Raw genomic sequence first — 10023 nt, forward strand, 5'->3', positions numbered from 1 at the left:
TGCTGATATAAATCAGCATGTCTATTTGCTTCGTTTGTTTCATTTCATAGGTTCACCTTTGACTGCAGCTGCTCAGGTTAAGAAAGATGGGGCCCATTATGACGGTGAGATTTGTCCGCCCTAAGTTATTTTGTTTAAAAGCTAGATGTCCATTTCAGACCTAATCGCATCCTAAAGTCAGTTCTGAGATAGACCAGAGACATTCGTTTTTTGCCTCCAGAGACATTCATTTTTTTGCGCAGAAGAGCCTAGAGTGACTAAGTCAGGGTTAAATTCGCTGACTTCCATCGGCATTAAATAGGTGACGTCCTCCCTCAGTTTCCCAATGCGTAAATGAAGGACTTTTTTGACTGACTTGGTAATTCATTGACCTCTGTTAAAACATGCAAATTCTTGCAAAGAGGCTTTATTCACTGGATTTCCAGTGATGAAATTTCTGGTGAGATAGGACTTGGAGGGTCATCAAGAGGTCACCCAGGACATCTTCTGTCCCTATCAAAACTTAATCGTAACCACTCCTGAGAGAAATGAGCCCAACCTGTCCTTAAAAGACTCCTGTGATAGGAATTCTTTACCATCCCTGGAGGATGGTGACTCTTCCTACAGCTTGAGGTTTCTTTCTTTTTTTCCTTTAATGAAGATTTCTCTTTTACATGTTTTTTGGAATACACAGAAGTTAAAAAAGGAGAGAACATATCTAGATTACAAATGGACTGTTTTAGCATTCACAATGCTAGGAAGCCAGAGCAGTGGACCTAATGGCCCTTTACACATGGGAAATCCATACAACTGTCAGCTTGGAGTAAGGAAGAACTCCGAGAAGTGTTAGCTGGATAGTTCCATGCATATGCTTGTCCAGCTGAATACTCAGCTACTCCTTTGACTGTTATTTCTTATGGAGAAACCCTGAAATGCCTTTGTGATATCATTATAAAAGCATTGACTGACAACTGTTTCTTTAAAATATATTTACTTAAACTTTTCAGTCAAGACAGAACTCATTCTCCTCCTTTGCCCCTTTCTTTCACGCCTTCCCTTCACTAAGCCTCCACCCCTCCCTCCTCCAGCCCCAAGAGCCCTTCAGGTGGAAGATTTCCTGGGAGAGGGTTAAAGGTTGGTACTTAAACGGTTTTCTTCTCAGCCCTTCTTGCAGCTGCTGGGATATGAAAGCATCATTCAGGACACCCAGGTCACATCATCCACACAGCCTATTAAACCACTTCTCACACAGGCAGGAAACATCAAGATACACTTGTGACACACAAAAGCAAGTAATAAATTAGATGAGATTGGATTATACACTAACAGCCACCTCCTAAGCAAGTTTTGGAAGCTTTCCAGAAGCCATTCTACGTTCTTTAAAGGTGCTGTGCTCTAACACATTCATACCAGGGGAGACAGAAGTTGAGGAGATAAAGTTGTACAGCCCTTACACAAAAAATTAGATCTCTAAACACAGGTGAGGTAAGTTTTGCAGCTTCTCTGGCTTCTCGCTTTGCTTTGCTTTGCTCGCTTTTCTTTCCTCTTCCTTTTCCTTTCTTCTTGAACAAATGTGAAAATACGGAAAGGAACTTCCACTGAAGTTATCAACTGTCTCTAGTTATCTTTGGCTAGAATCATACACAGAGCTAGTTCTACAGCCGCAGATTCGATTGCTTCGAAATTATTCTTTTGTTTCCCATAACCACCTGAGATTTTAGGGAAGAATGCATGCAGTAAGGAGATGGTGCAATTTCTCACCCTTTTTGAGATGTTAAGAGTACACATGAGATTCATTTTATTTTGCAGCTGATTGCATTATGTCATATAGCTCAGGTCTACCCCTGCAAAGGCACTTGAAGAGATAAACCATAACTGGTGGCAATCCTCTACTGAATTAGTCATTCTAGTAATCCTCTTGGAGTCAACAGTAAGAAACGGGTACCTGCAGCACATGATCATCACATCTACAAGTAGACTGGTCAGGTGTAATATGCCTAGCTTAGGTACAGGTGCCTACCTGGCTTAGGTCGATGAGATGAGATCAGACAGATGGGTAGTTTGTTAAATGCAGTTTGGTGGTGATGGAAAGGACCTTATCAAGGAAGACACATAGTCGAGCTGTCTGAATTGTGAATCGGTCCTTTTGTAGATGCACACCTTGTTTTTAGCTCAGGAATTTGCCATCTGCTGGTATTCAGGCATGCAGTTTCCCCTGACCATTTCTCTCTTGGTCACTCCTTTCTGACTGCCTAAACATGGCCCTGCGATTGCTGTGGTATGCTTCCAGTCATGCTCTGGCTTGGATGGAGCCCAGCTATTTCTTTTTGACTGGGTACTGCACAGCCATAAAGGTGTGCTCATTTCATCCCTGTCATTTATTTTGTTGAGAAGTCTACATCGTTGCTCAGTAGAAGGAAGAGGGGTAGAAAGCATCACGACCTGGTAAGACGAGGGAGAAACTGACCTCCCGTTGTTCTTACTGATCCTTCTCCTTGTAGAAATATCTGAAAAGGAACCGTCCATGTAAATTTTACCCTTCTGCTTGAAAAACTTTCATCTAGTGTAAGTACAACTGTAAGCATAGGAAAAGTCCCTACCTTTGCCCACTTCCTCTCTCGGCTTCACTTTGTGGGTTTGAAAGTAATCTTGGCTTTTCTCAGTTTCAGTGTTTCCTGTGGATGCTTGATCCCTTTGTGCCTGCACGAGAATTTCTGATTATGCTGCAGATGGAAGTAGCTGGTAGATAACTTGGCTTAACTGAATCATTCCGCCAGTCTCGCCAATGTGAAGTACTACATTAAGTAATATGTGTAATTTTTTTCCCCTCCATGATAGATAACCTTCCCAGAACTCATTTTTCAGCCTGTGACATTTCATATTTTGTTACCGTTCTCGTTCTTACCGAGGAGGCACGGGGCCTTCTCCCCAGACCCCGGACCATCACCACACAGACACCAATATGAGGAGTGGCAAAATGGCGTTTAATGAAGCGTGTCCTGCTCTTTTATAATGCTGTAAAGCCCCGCCTTCTTCTCCGGCAGCAGTGCTCCGCCCGTTACGACCTTCCCATGTTCCGCCCCGCAGTGCCTCCCTGCTCATCCTTTTTCCTCCACATCTCCCCCTCTCCCATCAACGTTGTTTCGTTATATCGAGCGGGACGCAACAAAACACGCGGAAGTGCGGCGTGTCTCGACGGGATCGCCATCGGGTGGTTCCTTGCATTAGTAGCTTCGTGAGCGGAGCTGTGTGCTGCCTCCCCTTCTTCCGCTTCTTAACACAGGCGGTGTCCTTGTCTTCGTCGGTTCAGCGGCCATAGGCGGGATTGCTCAGTTCCAACAGACTATAGCCCCCCCCCAAAGCCCAGCCATTCCTCCAGAATTTCTCCTTCTTGTTGTCGAGCAATCCAGACTTGGCCCGCTACTTTCAGCAAGGCTTTCTTAACGCAGCTCAGTACTACACACAAGCATAAGCCTATAATTATGAGGATTAGCACAATGCGCAAGCCTTCAGCGAGCAGTCCTATTAGCCACTGTGGTAGATTGCCAAACAGGTTAGTTAGCCATTCGTCTAATGGCGTTTATTGTGGGCTGCGTGCAAGCTTACATACAGGTGCACTTCGTTTCCACCCCTAGGCTGCGCGTCACACCGCGTGATCTTCCGCTACGCCTCGTCTACCGCTTCTCATGCAAATATCTTGTCTAGAACCTCTTTTTCCTGTACTATTAATTGATATACTCTATGCTCATGTCTATCAAGCAGTTAAGCCGTACATGCCATAAGCAATAATTCAGAATTAGCAAGCCGCAGCATATCGCTATTACTACTGTGAGTGCTATCAAGCCTAGTGTTATAAGCCATTTCTAATCAAACCATGACAAGATCCACGCCCCTGTGTTGACTTGTTCCCCGTCAGGAAAGTCTCTGTCGGCCCCGCCTCGGGGTTGAACGGGATGCAGTAGTGAGTTGCTCTGTGCGCCTGTGCTCATCTCCTCCAGTATGACTCTGCGGTCCCCGGAATCATGAAGCCGGCGATAAGCATCAATGCAGCCATGCAGCAGCATCCCGTCTGGCGTCGCCCTGTTCAGGATGGAATCTCACCAAGAATGATTAGTTACACCCCAGACCCTCCCGTACGTGCATTTAGGTCAGGTTTTATGCATTTCATTGGAACCCATCTTATCTGCTCCTCCCGTTTTACCGCAGCATACCCTCTTCCCTGTGATATCCACAAGAGAAGCAACGCTGTGGTCCCTTTCTCATCTGGTCCACCGCCGTGACAAGAGCCTGCGCTGCTGCTGTTCCCTGATTCTGTTTTTGCAGTACCGTGCGGATGACAACCGAAAGTGGTGTTCCTTTAGGGATCGTTTTCAGGATGTCCTGCGTCATGGCGTCACTCTGCTGCCAGAGGCACTCCATCATGACCGGACTCTGGGCCTCAGGGGGCAAGTCTGACTCTGCAATGGCCCGCTGGAGCCTGTCACAGAATTCAGTGAAGCTCTCTGCGTGTGTCTGTTTTATCTTTGTCCAGGGTGGCTCTACCTTTACTAGCTTCCCGAGTTCTTCATACACGGCCCGCGAAGCCTCTGTTGTGGCCATGACCTCCCGCCTTATTTCCTCTAATGCACGCAATAGGGTGTCGACCGGGGATGTTGTTACTTCTTCTCCGCCCTTCGGCTTCCCTTTCGGCTGTGTCTCTCCTATTGCACACCTCCGCAGCCTGCGCGTAACTTCTCGCAAGCCCCCGCCTTCCTCGTCGCTGCTATCTTCTCCGCTCTCCTCCTTAACCGGCAATCTCACCCGAACCTTCCTCCCTCCTTTCAAGGTCGAACTCTGGTCTCTCCGCTCTGATTGGCCGTTACCCTTCCTCCTTCGCTGCACTGCCTGACTCTCCCCATCTACAGCACCCTCCTCTGCCGGGGCCCACAGCAGCAGGGTCCTATCTTCCTCACTAAGCGCCTTCCTCAAAACTGCCCCAGGCACGCAATCCTCGGGGTCGGTCCCGTCGACCCCCCATCCCTCTCTGTCTTGTGCGAGATCTTGCCAGGGATACACCGGAGGCGGCTCCTGGGATTCCACTGGTAGGATCACTGGAACCTCCCCGCCCCCACTCTCCCGTTCTTTCGCCGGGGCCTCCCTCGCGCTCCGCAGGAGCATTCTTATCAGCCCCCACACCTTTAACTCCCTCGCGGATCCCCCGTTCATCGGGGACTCCGCCAGCGCTGCTGTGCATTGCAGCCACAGTTCCTCCCGCAGAATCTCCATAGGAGAAGTAATCGCTCCCTCCTTTACGAGCCTCTCTACACACGCTCGTATCGCGCTCGCCTTCAGCGGTGCCCGCCATTCCTTGGCGCAGGCCATTACTACCTTACATATGGCCTCCATGGTTCCGGATCCGGATCCCTTCCTCACGCTCCCGGCACCTGCGCCGGCCGAGCCGCCTCCTCGGTATCACGTCGGGGTCACCACTTGTTACCGTTCTCGTTCTTACCGAGGAGGCACGGGGCCTTCTCCCCAGACCCCGGACCATCACCACACAGACACCAATATGAGGAGTGGCAAAATGGCGTTTAATGAAGCGTGTCCTGCTCTTTTATAATGCTGTAAAGCCCCGCCTTCTTCTCCGGCAGCAGTGCTCCGCCCGTTACGACCTTCCCATGTTCCGCCTCGCAGTGCCTCCCTGCTCATCCTTTTTCCTCCACAATATTTACGTTTCAAAATGTATATACACAAGAGAGTTCTTTTCTCTGCCTGTGGGTACATTTCCCTTCTAAACAAGAATTCAAAGATCATGTGTACTTATAAAGCAAATCATCATTCTGAGCAATATTTCCAGGTATTCTTAAAGACATCCATTTTACAAAGATTGCTGTCAGGGACTTTGTCTCCCCTGAGGGCAAACATGCTGCATTATCTGCCTCGTAGTGCCCAAGGTGAACACTCTGGCCTTGTCCTTAGTGCATGGAAGGCTATCAGCCATGGAGCCAGTCCTTCAAAATCCTGGAGCACCAGGATTAAGGAACATATCACAGAGTGCACCTATCTCCGTGCCACCAAAGCCATGGCAGAAGCTTTGTACTGTGGAGAATTAAATAGCCATTAAAAAAAAATACATGACAGAAACTAAACGCTTCATAAGCTTAATACTAATGCTATATCTTTCTTGGCTTGTATCCACTTCTGATATAGAACTCATCATTAATAATGAAAAAATGCTGATGAATCATGTGTCTGTCTTTGTTTTCCCAGGGGTATAAGCTGTATATTGCATATTGGCACCCGTCTGATCAACATGGAGAACGTAAGCAGTGTGAAGGAATTCATTCTTCTGGGCCTTTCAAAGAACCAAGGGGTGCAGAAAATATGTTTTGTGGTGTTTTTGTTCTTCTATATTGTTACTGTGGCAGGAAATCTGCTCATCGTTGTCACTGTAGTTATCAGTCAGCGTCTGAACTCCCCCATGTATTTCTTTCTCTGCCACCTGTCCATTGCAGATATTTGCTTCTCTTCTGTCACAGCTCCCAAAATGATTGCTGACTTCCTTGTTGAAAAGAAAACCATTTCCTTTGGGGGTTGCATGGCACAGCTATTTTGGGAACATATCTCCGGCGGCGCTGAGATCTTCATCCTCACAGTGACGGCCTATGATCGCTACTTTGCCATATGCAGACCCCTGCACTACACCACCCTCATGACCAGGCGTGTGTGTGGCTGGATGGTGATGGGTTCATGGGTGGTGGCCTTTGTGCACTCCCTGGTGCAGACCCTCATAACCGTTAGCCTCCCTTTTTGTGGCCCCAACAAAATTGACCACTACCTCTGTGATGTCCATCCCCTACTACAACTGGCCTGTACCGACCCCTATGTTGCGGGCATCATTGTCGTTGCCAATACTGGAATGATTTGTTTGGTCTCTTTCTTCATCCTGGTCACGTCCTACATTGTCATTTTGTTTTCCTTGAAAAGGCGAACGTCCGAGGCGCGGTACAAAGCCCTCTCCACCTGTGGGTCCCACATTACTGTGGTGATTCTCTTCTTTGGGCCATCCACTTTCACCTACACACGCCCATCCAGCAGTCTCTCGGAGGAGAAGAGGTTAGCTGTGTTTTACACTGTCATCACACCCCTGCTGAACCCACTCATCTACATGCTGAGAAATGAGGAGATGAAAAGTGCCATGAGAAAACTGTGGAATAGAAAAGTTTGGCATGAAAAGGGTGAGGTGTAGAACTGTGGTAACATTTTCTCAGGAGCTGAGAAAAACAAGTCTCTCTCAGTATAATTCCATTTTGGAAAATTTACTGAAAGCTCCCTTTTGAAGAAAAGCTTGGTTTTAGCTGTTGCAGTAATTAGGAAGACGCTGAAAGTTCATGTTTTGATTGGAATGGCATTGTAAACTCTGTGACTAGCAGGGATTCCCTTTATGTTCTCTTCTTGAATAGCACAGGCCCAGGACTGGGGCTTCCAAGCACTGTCGAGACACCAGCAAATAAATAAATGAATGCTATCAAAAATATTAAAATGTGTTCCAGGCAGAGCATCCCATTAGTCCGAGCTCTCCCGGGTGTAAACTTTCCGTAAGACAAACTCCATCTACTCTGTAATCTACTCAGCTAGGAAATGATGGCCCAAGGTGTCTGCAAGACCTTCAAGGTCCCCTGCTGCTGGAAGCAATTGTACCAAAGGCTTCCTTCCCCTTTACTTTGGAGTAAATGCCTTCTTAGGAGTACTGCATTGTCATATGCTGAATCCATGGGTTAGCAATTAAACTGCTGATATTAGATGTGGGTTGGGTCATTTGCTGATGCAGATGATATGAGGAGAAGCTTCTCCTCTTCCCATTCCAGTGCAACTCTCTGCCTTTCTGCAGCAGTTCACCTATCCCTAATGCCCTCCTTCCTAACCATCCCCTCTGCCCTTCATCTCTGCCTCAGATTTTGCATTTTACTGTTTATTACTAAAACAGAATCAAAGATCCAAGTGAAAGATAAATTGCTCACCGTAGGAAATTGTCGCCACCAAAGGACGCATTGGGGGGCACAATTCTATGTGTCAGTGAAAAAAAAGAGTTGTTTGGGAATAATTCCTGTACACAGGATAACTCCTAGCCCAACAGGGCACATCTACAGGCCCAGGCAAAGGAAGAAACATGTATTCCAAGGGAATAGCTGGAGCAGCTACTGCTGCAGGAGGGAAGAGAAGAAATGTGAAGATGGAAGATTAAATCATCTCAGAGCCAGTCACAGCTGCCACAGGGAGGTTAGTTGTAGCAGCTAAGGTTCTCCACAATGCCAAAGGAGCCACGAGGAGCCACGGGACCCTGACTCCTACCTTGCCAGGAGGAAAAGAGCAAATGAGCTGCGTGAGGGGGAAAGACATCTGTGTAATGCACTCTGAAAGTAACTAAAGCACTTTCTTTTTCCTTCCTTCACTTCATGTTCCCTATAAACACTTGCTTGCACTTGTGTTGCACCTTAACATGGCTTAAGTGTGATTCAAGATAAGAAGGTGTTCCCTGCACAGGAGAGCGGCAGATCTACGGACCAAACCCTGGGACAATGTCAGAAATGCTCTGGTTCCCTAAATGTCCTCTGTTCTATGCAGGGGGTGCATTTGCAAAATCTTGCACATGGTCAGCCATGACATTGATTTTAAATAGAAATGTTTCCAAAAGAAGCACATAGCTAATACTAAATGAAGTCCATTTATCTGGACAGCATTGGAAAGCAAGCAAGAAAGCAAGCAAACCCCCACACAATGTGACATGGTCTAGGTGATCACGCTCCAGAGTCACCCTGTAGAGATTACTCTAATAGCTGTCCAAAATACATATTTTAGCTCCCTGTCCACTGATTCTTTCTGACAAAGAAAACTTCACATGCCTCCGCGATCTCATTGCTTCTGGTAAGCTTGTGCTTCTGCTGTGCAATTTACTTGAAATATTTCTGCCACAACTTCCCCATCTGGAGAGAGAGAGTTGTTCTTGCAGATGCTCTTGGAAGTTGTTTTTGCAGAATGAGAAATGGAGCTAGACATTCAGGCTGTCCCTTTCATCCCCTGTAGTTTTCAGCCCTGGCAGAGATGTGGACTGCTCTCGTGACACATAAGAAGCAGCTTGGAGCTGAGAGGTTTTGATGAAACTGCCTGAAGTGGTCCGAGAAGGTCATCAGAGGAGAATAGCAGGCAAACTGTTGGAGACTAGCAAATATAAACTGTGTAAGTTTTCTGATCTTGCTTCTTTGTTTTGTTCAAGCATGACTATGAAATCCTGCCTTTGAAAAGAGGCATTACTGTTGAGTGGCTTTTGTGAGGTGCATTTTATGAAGTAGAAAGAACTCAAAATTTTTTACCCTTTGTTTTAATTGGTGTCTTCTTTGCTTATTTTTCAGTTATATGCCATTTCCAGAAATATCTGTCAAAAGGAAGTTTCTGGTGTTACAGAGTCAAGGAGTCAATAGGTAGCTGCAGCACTTCCTGTGTACTCAATCTTAACTTGTCCCCTCTAGCTGTACACATCGTGGCAACAATGCTCTTAACACACACGCTTTGGGCTTCCCCACACTGCTTTCCCTCTGCCCATGGAGTGGCATGGAGATAGGGCTGGAGACACAAAAGAATATTTCCTCTGCTGCTAAAGTTGGAGGGTGGAAGAGGCAGAGATCTTGTGAGAAAGAACTGATTGACCTGTGATTGTGGAACAGGATTAAGATCCCAAAGGATTTGCCAGTATTGTGGACATTGTTATGCAGCTCTTGCCGTCTATCTTTTCAGTGTAGAAACTGAACACTAGTGATACTTGCGTACTGCACTAGAGTGCAGCAAAGGTGAATACAAGGGTGTTGGTGAGTAAAGGAGATTCAGCAGCGGTGTATTTATTACCCCGGTGGCATCACAGGTGTGTTTATGGGGATTTCCATAGTCCAGAACTTGGCTGAGGTGTACAAAAACCTTACTGACACATCGTTAATGCAGATTATCTCCAGTATTCACCCATGTGCTGTAGGAAAGGTGGTCTGAGGAAATACAAGCCTGCTCTTTTGGAGA

The sequence above is a fragment of the Apteryx mantelli genome, chromosome 4 (assembly GCF_036417845.1).
Source record: "Apteryx mantelli isolate bAptMan1 chromosome 4, bAptMan1.hap1, whole genome shotgun sequence".
In the NCBI taxonomy this organism is placed as follows: Eukaryota; Metazoa; Chordata; class Aves; order Apterygiformes; family Apterygidae; genus Apteryx; species Apteryx mantelli.